The 14,163-nt window shown below is 48.9% G+C and overlaps 1 pseudogene; it reads right to left on the bottom strand.

Annotated features, from left to right (window-relative positions):
- Positions 1-12,526: 12,526 nt before the first annotated feature.
- Positions 12,527-12,947, bottom strand: LOC138759778 (coactosin-like protein pseudogene; annotated as a pseudogene).
- Between the last annotated feature and the right edge of the window lie 1,216 nt (positions 12,948-14,163).

Raw genomic sequence — 14,163 nt, 5'->3', positions numbered from 1 at the left:
TTGGCCTCCAGCATGAAATGATATGAGAGCAACAACCTGAATCTTAATGTGGGCAAGATGAAGGTGATGATCGTGGACTTCAGGAGAACCATGAGTGTCCACCCTCCCACCTCCCCCCCCCCCCCCGCCCCCCCACAGCACATCAACAACTCTGTAGTGGAGAGAGTGGAGAGCACCAAGTTCCTACCATGGACACTCATCATCTCCTCACTTCTCAGGAAGATGCAACAGCGACTGCACCTCCCGAAAAGACTGAAGTGGGCAAAGCTACCGACCTGCATTTAGTCAACCTTCTACAGGAATTCTGTCAAGAGCGTCGTGGCCGGCTGTATCACAGTGTGGTTCGGTGGCTGAACACAATTGGATTGGAGGTCAATCCACAGGTCCATGAGTGGCAGAGAGGATCACTGGAGTTTTTCCTCTTCCCCATTAACCCCCACCCTCAGTCAACATGATCGACTGGATCATTTTCTGAAGAGACCGTGCAAAATCATTGAGGACCTCTTCCACACTGCAGACTGCATCTTCCAGCTGCTCCCGTCGGGGAAGAGATCCAGGAGGATCAGAGCCAGCCCCACCAGGCTGAGGAACAGCTTCTTCCCACAGGCAATGAGAATGCTGAACGACCAAAGGAACTGCTCACACTGACCCTCCGAGACTCTCATATTCATGAAACAATAATCTATTTATTTATTTGTACATATGAATACTTGTCCTGCATATGTATTATTTGTCTGTATGTATATTATGTCTGGATGTGTATATTTTGGACCAGGGACCAGAGAACACAGTTTCATCGGGTTGACCGTGTACAATCAGATGACGATAAGCTTGACGACTTGATCTGACAGCGTGTTAGGATTCCCAGTCAATAGTGGAGGAATTAAGGTCTCCCATCACAACTACTCTTCTGTTTTTCTATCTTTCTCTACCTGTACCATAGACTATAAGAAAGGTCGGACTCGGGGTCGGAGGAGGCAGTGAGTCAGCGCCTGGTGTCGTGTGAGAGGAGGAGGAGCCAGGAGTTAATTGGGGTTAATTGGTAAGAGCTAATAAAAGGAGTAGAAAGGGAGGGAGTGGCCAGTGAGGTGCGGCGCAGTGAGTGAGTGGGGACTTGGGACTTTGGCTCAAGAGACTTCGGCGAGCAGGGGCTGAGAAGGAGCTCCTTGTGTGGAAAGAAATCTTTGAAACAACAAGTTGTCTTCCAGACAATCGGCAGCTCCAGCAAGATCTTTCATCTGTTGCCTTTTGTAGACAACAATCTATTAGTGAAGTCACTTGAGCACTGTCCAAAGCTCTTGCAAAAGCTCTGCAGCACCATGGGGCAGAGCTCCAGTATTTTAAATAAGATCTGTTTTAAAGTGTTTGTATGCAACCTTCTCTAACAAACCTTTCCCAATATATCTCCCAAAAACATATCTATGTGGCGGCCCGTAATTGAGGAGATCGGGCCGGCACATCGCGCAGCAGCAGATGCGGACAGAGATCGCTAAAGTGACTCCCAGGACAATGAACCGGTGGGGGTAGAAGCTGGGGCAGCATTAGACCAACAGCCCTAAACTGGCATTTGTTAATTTGCCCAGCTAACTCAGCAGAAACAGGCTGGGGAAGAAGGGCATTCATATGCATGGATGTTCCTGCCTGCTATTGTTATCCATATGGCTGACTCAGTCAAAGAGCAAAAATGGCGGGAACTTGAACAGTATAAAAGCAGCCTTTCCAGCCCTAATAAAGGAGTGAGCTTAACCTGCCACACTGTGTGTGTGTGTGTTTCTTTGTAGCGGTCAGCTACAATCGGTGAACCCAACAGTTAGAAGGAATCTAAACCTAGCGATGGAGAACGAAGCAACAGTCAGCGCAGTCAGCCTGAAGCTCCTGGACAGTTCGACCCGGTGTGTGTTTCGACCAGGTGGAGGCGTAGTTCCAGATTCGGGGAATCACAGCAGAGACCACCCGGTGCTACTATGTGGTCAGCGGCCTGGATCTGCAGTCTGCAGACAGAGTGGCCAACTTTATCCACAGGCCACCATCGGAAGGCACTTACACTGCCTTCAAAGAGCTATTAACTGAGACGTTTGGACTCTCGTGGCGAGAGCTAGATGGGCTTGGAGACAGATCCCCGTCAGCACTCATCAACGAGAGGCTGGCCCTCTTGGGAGATGAACAGCCCAGCTTTATTTCAAGCAGACGTTCCTGGAACAGATGCCTAAAGAAATCCAACTGCTCCTGGTGGATGCAGCTTTCACCGACCCCCGGAAAGTCATGGCACGGGTAGACATTCTGTGGAAACAGAAACAGAAATGCTCGGCTACCGTGGGGCTCGTAAAGAAGTCCCACAATCACACCAAAACAGTCCCAAACAAGGAAGAACAGACGAGAGGCAGGAGCGAGTCCAGCGACAGATGATGTTTCTACCACGGGAGATGGGGCCCTGAGGCCTGAAGTTGCCAGTCGCCTTATGAGTTTCAGGAAAATGAACAAGGCCAGTTATCGCTGATGGCCACTAAGAGAGCCTCGTGTACATTTGGGACCACCTGTCTGGTAGACACTTCCTGGTGGATACAGGAATAGAGGTCAGCGAGATACCCCCATCAGAGTTGGACACTAGGCACAGGGAAGCGGGACCCACGTTGAGGGCTGCCAACAACAGCAGTGTATTCGTAGGGCTGAGCTGCAGTTCCAGGGTAGTCACCTCGTGGGAGTTCACGCTGTCCACAGTGGAACAACCACTCCTTGGAGTGGTTAAGGTCCTAGTGGAACTTAAGCAACTCATCCACACCGAGACCTAGCGCACTGAGGGACGCTAAGTTTCCAGCAATGCACCTGGACTCTGTCCACATCTCAGAGGATGATTTCTCCAAGGTGCTAGTGGGATTCTCGGCAATCCTTTCCCCTCAGTTCACAGCAGAGATGCCTCGACATGGTGTCAGACATCACATCCTGACTAAGGGCCCGCATCTCCATGCAAGGGTGAGACAACTTCCCCTGGAGAAGCTCTGACTGGGCAAGGAGGGGTTCTGCAAGCTCAAGGAGTTGGGTGTTGTTTGACAGTCAGTCAACCCATGGGCCTCGCCCCTGGCGGCTGGAGACCATGTGGCGACTATCGCTGGCTGAACGAGGCCACCACCCCAGACCGTTAACCCATGCCACACATTCAGGATTTTGCGGCAAACTTGCACGGGACAACAATATTCTCAAAAGTGGACCTTGTGCGAGGATATCACCAGATCATGGTGTATCCTGATGACATCGCTAAGACGGCCATCATCACTCCATTTAGGCCGTTTGAGTTCCTGAGGATGCCATTCGGGCTCAAAATTGCGGCACAGACACTCCAATGACTGATGGACTCAATGGGCCGAGACCTGGATGGCACTTTCGTCTACCTCGACGATATCCTCGTGGCAAGTAGAACCCAAGAGGAACACATTCAGCACCTTTGAAATCTCTGTAGTCGTCTGCAGGAGTTTGGCCTGAACACCATCGACTTCCTGGGCCACAGGATTACAAAGGACTGGGCCACAGGATTACAAAGGACTGGGCCACACCACTGCCTGACAAGGCAGAGGCCACCCGCAGCTTTCAGAAGCCCAGTACAACCAAAGGTCTGCAGGAGTTCGTGGGATGATAAACTTTATTCGCAGGTTTATCCCAGTAGCTGCTCGAGTGATGCGCCCTCTTCTCATCCTGATGTCCGGCAAGGAGAAGGACCTGACCTAGGATGACGAATCCGCACATGCATTTGTGGAAACCAAAGAAACTCTGGTCAAAGCTGCACTCCTGACCCATGCCAGACCAGATGCACCCACGGCCCTCACAGTCGATGCCTCAGGAACAGCGACTGGTGGAGTCCTGGAGCAGCAGATGGAAGGAATTTAGTACCCACTAGCTTTCTTCAGCAAACATCTGCGGCCCCTGAACTAAAGTACAGTGCTTTCGATAGAGAGCTGCTGGCGCTGTACTTAGCCATCCGCCACTTCCGGTACTTTCTTGAAGGAAGGACTTTCATGGCTTTCACGGACCACAAACCATTGACTTTCACCCTGGCTAAAATTTCTGATCCCTGGTCAGCCGGCCAACAAAGACACTACATCTCGGAGTACACCACCGACGTTAAGCACATCTCGGGCAAAGACCACGTGGTCGCGGATGCCTTGTCAAGACACAGCATCCACTCCCTGGTCAACGGTCTGGACTTCGCCGCATTGGCAGAGGCAGAGCAGCAGGACGACGAGATCCCGCAGTACAGGACTGCTGTCACAGGCCTTCGGCTTCAGGACATTCCAGTTGGACAGGTACTACCACCATCCTGTGTGACGTGGCCACCAGGCAGGTTTGACCTATTGTCCCAATGGCATGGATGCGAGGAGTTTTTGACTCCATTCACGGGTTGGCACACCCATCCATCAGGACTATGGTCCAGCTGGTGGCCAGCAAGTACATGTGGTATGGATTGCAGAAACAAGTCTGGGGGTGGGCCAAGGCATGTACATAGTGCCAAACAGCTAAAGTGCAGTGACACACCAAGGTCCCCCCACAGCCTTTCGAGCCAACGGAACGCAGGTTTGACCACATTCACATGGACATAGTGGGACCCTTGCCAGTCTCTCAGGGTTTCCACTACCTGTTCACAGTGGTCGACCACTTCACCCAGTGGCCAGAAGCAATCCCCCTGACTGACACATCCACCAGGTCCAGTGCCAAAGCACTCCTCTCGTCCTGGATTGCAAGATTTGGACTGCCACAGCACATCACTTCTGACCGAGGCGCACAGTTCACCTCCAGTTTGTGGACCAACATTGCCAACCTGTGGGGAACTCAGCTGTACCATACAATGGCATACCACCTGCAAGCCAACAGCATGGTGGAGCGCTTCCACAGGCACCTCAAGACCGGCCTCATGACCAGACTCAAGGGCCCCAACTGGGTGGACGAGCTACTGGGCATCCGAACAGTGCCGAAAGAAGACCTTCATGTATCCTCCGCTGAACTCGTCTACGGAGCCCAACTCACGGTTCCCGGGAATTTCATTCCACAGGCCAGTGGACAGCAGGAAGAGACACCCACGTTCCTGGAGAGGCTGCATGAAAAGGTCGGTAACCTGGCTCCGATCCAACTCTCTAGACACGGACAAGCCAAGTCTAACATCCCCAAAGAACTCAAGGATTGTGAGTACGTGTTTGTACGCAGAGGACCCCACCTTTCACCACTGCAGAAGTCATACGAACGTCCCTTTCAAGTTATCCAGAACAACGGCGCCACCTTGGAGCTGGACATTGGTGGTAAACCAAAGGTCTTCACTAGAAATAGCCTCAAGCTTGCCCACACAGACCCAGCAGAACCTGTGGAGAACACAACACCTTGACGCAAAGGCAGACCACAAAAGACTTTGGGCATTATACCTACAGACACTATACACTGTAACGCAGGTTCTGGGGGAAGGGGGGTGGGTCATGTGGCAGCCCGCAATTGTGGAGATCGGACCGGCACATTGCACAGCAGCAGACACGGACAAAGATCGCTAAAGCAACTCACAGGACAACGAACTGGCGGGGGTAGAAGCTGGGGCAGCATCAGACTAACAGCCCTAAAATGGCATTGGTCAAGCTGCCCAGCTAACTCAGCAGAAACAGGCTGGGGAAGAAGGGCATTCATATGCATGGATGTTCCCACCCGCTTTTGTTGTTCATATGTCTGACTCAGTCAAAGAGCAAAAACGGCGGGAGCTTGAACAGTATAAAAGCAGCCTTTCCAGCCCTAATAAAGGGGTGAGCTTAACCTGCCACAATGTGTGTGTGTGTTTCTTTGTAGTGGTCGGCTACATCTATATATTCTGTCACAATAATCTTTTAGCTAACTGTTTCTGTTGTGTTTTGGTTTTTTATATATTAAAACATGCCAATGTGGTTTTATTAGCTATGAGAGATGGGCTGTGTCGAAATGATCTTGAAACAATTTCAAGTTTACATTTGCACAAGCATTCAGTGGGCACATCATTTTGCCACAGATTTTTGTGCATGCTGACTAACATAAATTAAAGGGATCATTGCTTCCCCACCATTCACTCATGAGCTGATCCCTTTCCCCACTCAGCCCCCACTGCCCGCCCTTCTCCCCACCTGCCTCCTGCCCGCAGTTGAATTCCTCTGGTTTGTGCTCGATGAACCCCTGCCTTCTGCCTCTGACCAGCACCTTGGGAGGGAACGTGAGCTGATTGTTGATTTCAAGCACAGGTTCAAGTGATTCTCTTCAAGGTCAAAGTCAAGGTTCCTGATATTGGCACGTAAGAATACATTAAAAATGTAACACAGATGATGTACTCTAACATTTGCCTGCTGTAAGGCAAACATAGAGTCACCGTGCCCGGCGCCCCAAACTATAAGACCAAGAGAGACCCTTCAGAGACTTTGAGTGTCCATGGATTGGCCTCCAATCCTCCTGTAGCCTCTGCAGTTGCACAGATTCGTCACGCCACTCCTGTCATTTTAGGTTCTTTTCTGCTTGAGGGAACATATGCAGGACATCAGCAAGTTCTCTGGGACTCTGCCATATAGAACATCACAGTACAGTAGAGGGCCTTCATCACACAATGTTGTGCTGACCTATGAAACCTACTCCAACACAATCTATTTTTCCCCACCTCACACCCATGACACATTATTTATCTTACATCCAAGCACCTATCTAAGTATTTTCAATGACCTATGGCGCCAGCCTCCACCACCACCCCCAGCAATGAATTTCAGACATCCAGCCCTCCCTGAGTAAAATACTTATTTCCGACATCGCCCGTCTGTGCTGAACCATTATTCTGCCTCATCTCATGGACCAGCACCCAGTCAAAAGCCCACTATACCCCTCCCATCCGTGTACATGTCCGCATCTCTCTTCAATGTTAAAATCGAGCCCAGGCTCACCACTTCAGATGGAAGCTCATTCCACACTCCCACTGCTCTCTGCGTGAAGTTCCCTTTAAACATTTTCCCTCTCACTCTTATCCTATGTCCTCTAGTTCTTGTCTGACCTAACCTCGGTGGAAAAAGCCAGCTTGCATTTACTCCATCTATACCCCTCATCATTTTTTATATCTCTCTCAAATTCGCCCCTCCACCCTTCCTTCTCCAGGTAATAAAGTCCTAACCTTTCCTTGTAACTCAGTTCTTCAAGTGCCGGCAACATGCTTGTAAATCTTCAACAAACCTAAAAGAGCTGTCCTCTAGTATTTGCTGTTGTAGCCCCTGCTGTCACCCCTGCTAGCTGTCCATTCTGTCTAAGCCCCTCATAATTTTGGATAGGTACATGGATGGGAGTGGTATAGAGGGTTATGGACTGGGTGCAGTTCAGTGGAACGAGGCAAAAAAATGGTTCAGCACAGACTAGAAAGGCTGAAGAGCCTATTTCTGTGCTGTAATGTTCTATGGTTCTAATCTTGTACACCTCTGTTAAGTCACCTTTCATCATTCTTTGCTCCAAAGAGAAAACCCCTTGCTCTGTTAACAATGCTCCATAAGATATGCTCTCCAATCTCAGCGGCATCCTGGTAAATCATCCTCTGTAGCCTCTCAATTGTATCTATATTTTTTCTGTAATTCTTAACAAGTGATCCTCAGTTTTAGATACACCCCTAAGAGTGAACATCCTCTCCACATGCACCCTGGCAAGATCCTTCCCAGTTTAATACGTGTCGGTCAGGTTCCTTCATATTCTTTGTAAGGCCAACAGATGGAAGGAAAGCCTTTCCATCCTGTACTTAGCGATAGTCCAGCTCTTCCAGCTATTAGTCCAGAAAAACTTTTATGAGCGTAAGAAATTGGAGCAGGAGTCAGCCATCCAGCCTGTCAAGCCTGCTGTGCCATTCAATAAGATCATGGCTTATCTGCAGATAGATTCAGCTCCTTAATTTCCCAACTATGAAAAAAAATCTAACTTTGTCTTAAATAATGAGGCAGCCTCCACTGTATCCTTGGGCAGCGAATTCCACAAATTCACTGGTCTCAGAGAAACGCTGTTCCTGCTCATCTCCGTCCTAAATCTACTCCGCTGAATCTTGAAGGTGCATCTCCTAGTTCTGGTCTCAACTACCAAAATCAGAATCAGAATTTATTGTCAAGAACATGCTACAAAATTTGTTGTTTTGTGGCAGCGTCACATGTGCAAATATTGCTATAAATTACATTATAAAAATAAATAAATTAACACCAAAATGCAAGATGTCTGTCGTTCATTGTCCATTCAGAAATCTGATGGAGGAGGGGAAGAAGCCGTCCTTGTTCCTTTGGTGTTCATCTTCAGGCTCCTCTACCTCCTTCCCGATGGTAGCAATGGTAGCAGTGTGAAGAGGGCAAAGTCAGGGTGGTGAGGGTCCTTGACTCTCAAGGACTTTATACTTCAGACACCACCTCTTTCAGGTGTCCTCGATGGATTGAAGACTGATGCCCTTGAAGGCACTGGCCGAGTTCACAACTCGCTGTAGTCTTTTCCTGCCCTGTGCATTGGTACCTCTGTACCAGACAGTGATGCAACCAGCCAGAATGGTCTCCATGGCACCTCTGTAGAAATTTGCATGAGTCTTTGATGACATATAACCATATAACAATTACAGTGTAGAAACAGACCAACTTGGGAAAGTTCTACTCCATGCCAAACACTTTCTCCCACCTAACTCCATTGACTTACATTCAACCCATAACCCTCCATTCCTTTTCCATCCATATATATATCAAACTTCTCCTTAGATGCTAATAAAGACCCCTGTCTCTGCCACTTTGTCTGGAAGCTTTTCTCCTCTCACATTTTCTCTAAACCTTTTCTCCTTAACTCTCTGCCCATGTCCTTTCATTGTATCTCCCCAGGTCTTAAAGGAAAAAGCCTCTCCAGATCAACACTATCTGTACCCCTAATAATTTTAAATAGCTCAATCAAATACCCTTTCATCCTTCTATACTGCAAAGAAAAAAGACCTAACTTATTTAACCTTCCTCTAGAACTTAGACCCTGTAACCCTGGCAACATTCTAGTAGCCACAGATTGTCAATTTTGGAAAATATCTGTTCCTCCTGCAGGTTTATGGAAAAGTCCTGAATATGGGGGCTTCATTTAGTCAGCATGGTCTCCAACCCCCTGATGCCTTAGGGTCTATGTGGAGGAGGGAGCCTCAGGGACTGTTGGAATGGCAAACAATGCTGAATCCCTCCATTTAAAAAAAACTCTTCCTTGGTGAGGCTGAGTTTATCTGGCGGGAGGCGGCGTGCTCTGGCGTGAAGTGGGGGGCCTTTAGTGAGGATGTGATGCCTTACACCGGGTTCAGGTTCAGTGGAGTTAAAGTGTGGCATCATGATGAAGGGGAACTCGACTAGAATCTTGGGGAACTCATTGCTTGGACTTGTCACCGAGTGTAGGTGGGGAGCGGTCAGTTTGGTGCCTTCCAGTGCAAGGGTCTGAAAAGTCTTTGCTTGTCAACTTGATGTCAACTAGGAGGGAGTTGACCCTCAAGAAGCCTGCCCCGAGGATAGGCTGGTGGACATCTGCTAAGACAAATCGCCAAGTGAAGTGGAAGTTGCTGAAATGGAGGGGGATAATACGGGTGCCGTAAGTCCCCACCTTCCGGTGGTGTGCATTGGAGGTGGGGGGGAAAGACGCTGACCTCGGTTTGGTATCGACCAGGAAGCGTTGGCCTGACACTGTATCTCAGACATGGAGAAGGATGTTGTGTAGGCCAGCCACCCCAGCCACTAGTGATGGCCAGAACCTGCAGGGTGTTTGGCATCAGCGGTCCTCAGCACCCCATTGCTGATGGTAGAAGCAATATAGCTCACTGGGGTTTGCGGGCTTGGAGGAAGACTTGCTGATTGGTCTGTTGAACATCCTCCTGGTAGGCCGATGTTTACGAGAAGAGGCCACTTGGTCTAACTAAACGTCCCTTTTGCCGCTCTGGCGGCTAACTTTTTGGGTTCCGCGAAGTTCTCTTCAGCTGTGAGTAGCCTTATGTCCTCAAGTAAGCCCCCCCACCCAGGAAAATTTGCTCAAATAGAGCCCAAGAAGTACGACCATCATTCAAGATGAGCCTGTCGCTCATGAGGGAGGATGGGGCCCTGTCCCCCAAAACGCCCATGTGTAGCAGACGGGTAACGCACTTGCGCCATGAAAGCCTGAAAGCTTGGGTTAATAGTTAATTGACGGCCTGATACTTTTCTTTTTCCGGAGGTTTCTGGAGGAAGTTGGTAATGTGAGCTGCTGTGTCCTGCTTGAGGGCGCCAACCACATAGTAGAAGCGGGTGTCATCGGTGGTGATCTTCCATACAGTGAACAGCGCCTCGACTTGCTGGAACCACACCCATGGCTGTGGTGTCCAGAAGCTGGGCAGCTTCAACAAGACCGCGTTGATTGCAGGCTGGTCGCACATTGTTCAGGTCCACGATGCCAGTTGTACCGGTCATGGGTTACCACTACAGTAACAGCCACTACTGCTAGAGGTGAAATGCTCGGAGACACACACTACCGGAGTGAATTCAACACTGATTTATTGTGTTGGCAGCTCTCCTTATAAAGAGTTCAAGAGCCCTTTTCTCACGTCATCATGCCCCTTGAATGGTGGCATTACGATCTGCTTCCAGGGATTGGTTGTTTAGTGCTATCTGGGGAGCAGCCAATCAGTGAGCCCCTCTCATCCTCAGGTGTGTTTGCTTCCCTAGCTTCACCCAATTGGCTGATGCTGGCCAGCCCATTGCAGTGGGGCACTGCAGCCACATGCTGCTGAGTCGGGCGCCGACGTCGAAGAGAGTGGCCTGTCTCAGCCGGCTGTGTCGGCCATGGGCACCTGGTGTCAAGTCGCCGCTTCGGGCATGACACGTTCGGCAGCCTGCTACAACACCATACTCCAAGTTTGGTCTCACCAAGCCTTGTAGAATTTTAACATGATGTCCCAGCTCCTCTACTCAATTCTCTGATTTATAAAGGCCAACATACCACAAGCATTCTTCGGCACCCTATCCACATTTGACATCACCTTCAGGGAATTATATACTATCATTCGTAGATCCCTCTGTTCCACTGCATTCTTCAATGCCCCACCATTCACCGTGTATGTCCCATTTGGATTAGCCCTAGCCCTACCAAAATGTAACGCCTCACACTTATCTGCATTAAACTCCATCTGCCGTCTTACACCTATTTGGCCAAAATCCCCCTGCAAGTTTTGAAACCCTTGTTCGCTATTCACAGCTCCACCTATCTTGGCATCATCCGCTTACTTACTAATCCAATTTACCACCCCATCATCCAGATCATTAATGTATATGTCAATTAGTAATGGACCCAGTACTGAACGCTGAGGTGCACCACTAGTCATCGGCTTCCAATCCCCTCAAACCCCTGACAAAGTATAATCACCGGCGGGCCTTCTTCATGAGTACATCGACATGGAGGCCCCAGGACGGATCATCAGAGATGTTTACACCCAGGAATTTGAAGTTCATAACCTTTTCCATGGCTGACCACATCAATGAGGACTGATTCCAGTTCTCCTAATTTCCCTCTCCTGAAGACCACAATCAGTTCTGCGGTTTTGCTGATGTTGAGTGCAAGGTTGTTGTGGTGACACCACTCAACCACCTGATCTATCTCCCGCCTCTATGCTTTCTCATTGCTGTCTGTGATTCCGCCAATAATCGCGGTGTCACTGGCAAATTTGTAGATGGCCTTCGAATCGTGCCTGGCCGCAAGTGTATGAACGTAGAGCGAATGCGGCAGTGGGCTAAGCAGGCGTCCTTGAGGTGCGCCTGTGTTGATCATCAGTGAGATGTTTCTGGCTCGTCCTAACTGTGGTCTTCCAATGAGGAAACCAAGGATCCAGTTCTGGTGGTGGGGGGGGGGGGGGTGGGGGGGCGGGGGCGAGGGTGTGCACAGCCCCGGGTTTTGCAGCTTGTTGACCTGCACTGAGGGTAGGATGGTGTTGAAAGCTGAGCTATAGTCGATGAAGAGTAACCTGATGTACATGTTGCTGTTGTCTCGGTAATCCAGAACTGAGTGGAGAGTCAGTGGTATTGGATCTGCTATGGAGAAATTTTGGACATTAGGCACATTGCAGTGGGAACAGATCTTTACATAGGTATGAGTTAATTCTGGCCATGACCAACCTCTCAAAGCATCTCATCACATTAAGTATGAGTGGTACTGGGTGATAGTCACTGAGGCAGATCACTCTGCTCTTCTTGGCACCGGGATGGTTTTTGAGAATGCTTCATTTCGGTCACCCACACCCACTACATAATATTTTTCCAGAACAAAGCCTTGGGAAACTTGCATAGTAAAGTTGAAACAAAATAATAATTCTCCTCCTGGGACAATTTGAAAAAAGTCAACCACAATTTAAACAACAAAAATTGATGAGATTTTGACTGTGCCTGTGGGCTCTCACACGCACCTCTGAACTAATTTGAGAGCATTCATAATGCTGTGGGTGGAGGTGCAGCTATGTGGCCATCCCATTTTCTCCGTACCCTCTAGCAATGTAGCAGTTGCTCATAGTTCATTCAAGTTGGGCATCGTAATGGGCTCCCCCACTTTTCTCTAGTTCTTGTTTGATGTATTCCTCGGTCAGTTCGTGTGGATCACAGAAAACAAACTCCTTTGCAAAGTTCTGTACTACTTCCTTGACCAAACTTTTATCAGTACTGACTTTGGCCCTCTGCAGCTCAGTTATTTTATCCCCAATCCAGGTAATCAGAGCAAACTTGGGACGTTTGCTCTTGGCATCACCAGTGACGATCCGATGAAATGCAAAAATGACGCGATCGCTTGTGCATTGAACTTTAAAATCGTGGCACGACGTGCCTTGTGAATGAGGGACAATCATGTGCCCATTTAAAAATAACCCAATTGACATAGTTGTCGTCTCGGACAAGGTTATGAGACTCTCTGCATGCTTCTTTATCGACCTTCGTGGCCATTTGAGCGATGGGCGAACCTGTGTCCGAATAAATCCCTGATCCAAGAATCAATGGAGTAACAGAGGCAAAATGATAACGGTCTGCAGTTGGCGGTACAACGACTGGTGGCGGCGGCGTCCACAGTGGCAAATAACAAGTCGCCAACATACGTTAGGAAGCACCTACTATGAGTCTTCAAATAAATGCAAGCAACTTCCGCGGATGCATTTCAGCCCCCCTTTCGGCACCGGGAGGGTTGATGCACTTTTGAAGCCGGTGGGAACCTCTGACTGCAACAGTGAGAGTTGAAAATGTCCACAAACACTTTTGGATCTATCCTGCTTCTGCCTTTTCCGATTTATCCTTGAAGAAGGGCTCAGGTCCGAAACATCGGCCATATATCTTTGTCTCCTCTCGGTGCTGAAGAGACCGGCTGCAGCCTATCGGGTTTCATCGACACTAAGCCATTAATAGAAGTCTGATTAGAAAGGACTGTGGGGAATTAAGGTAAATGAGTTGCTGTAGAGTCACAGAGTCACACAGCAAGGAAAGGGCCTTTCCGTCCATCTCATGCATGCTAAGTGTGAGTTGGCATTCTGGGCAAGTCCCACTTTTAATGACATTTAGACACAGCCCCTTCTTCCCCATGAGCCCTATGACCAATTAATCTACCAACCCCGTACATCTTTGGAACATGGGAAGAAACTGCATCCCCCAGAGAAAACCTTTGCAAGTCGTGGGGAGAACGTACAAATTCCTAACAGAGAATAGAAAGGACTGGTGCTGTGAAGCTCACCATTCCCTGCTTTGTGAACGTAACAGATGGAAAACTAGTCCAGAAAGGGTATAAATAACTTGATATTTACTTCTATTTATATAGAGTGGCTACATAATGTTGGATGGGATGAGGCTTTAGAGGAAATTACTGTAAACATCAACTGTTCAGGCTGAAACCCCTGTAAGATATAGGAGCAGAAATAGTCCATTCGGCCCATCAAGTCCACTCTGTCATTCCATCGTGAGCTGATCCATTCCCCCACACAGCCCCACTCCCCTGCCTTCTTCCCATGATACCCTGAATATTCACAAACCTATCAATCTCTACCTTAAACAAACCTTGTAATCTGGCGCCATTCCCAACCACTTTGCTGTGCCTGAGGTAATGTAATAAGACCATAAGATATAGGCCATTCAGCCCATCTTCTGATCCTCCATTCCATCATTCTCCCACTCAGCT

This window comes from Narcine bancroftii, chromosome 4 (assembly GCF_036971445.1).
Source record: "Narcine bancroftii isolate sNarBan1 chromosome 4, sNarBan1.hap1, whole genome shotgun sequence".
Lineage (NCBI taxonomy): Eukaryota > Metazoa > Chordata > Chondrichthyes > Torpediniformes > Narcinidae > Narcine > Narcine bancroftii.
Note: the sequence above shows the minus strand (reverse complement) of the source record. Positions and strands in the feature narration are given on the sequence as shown.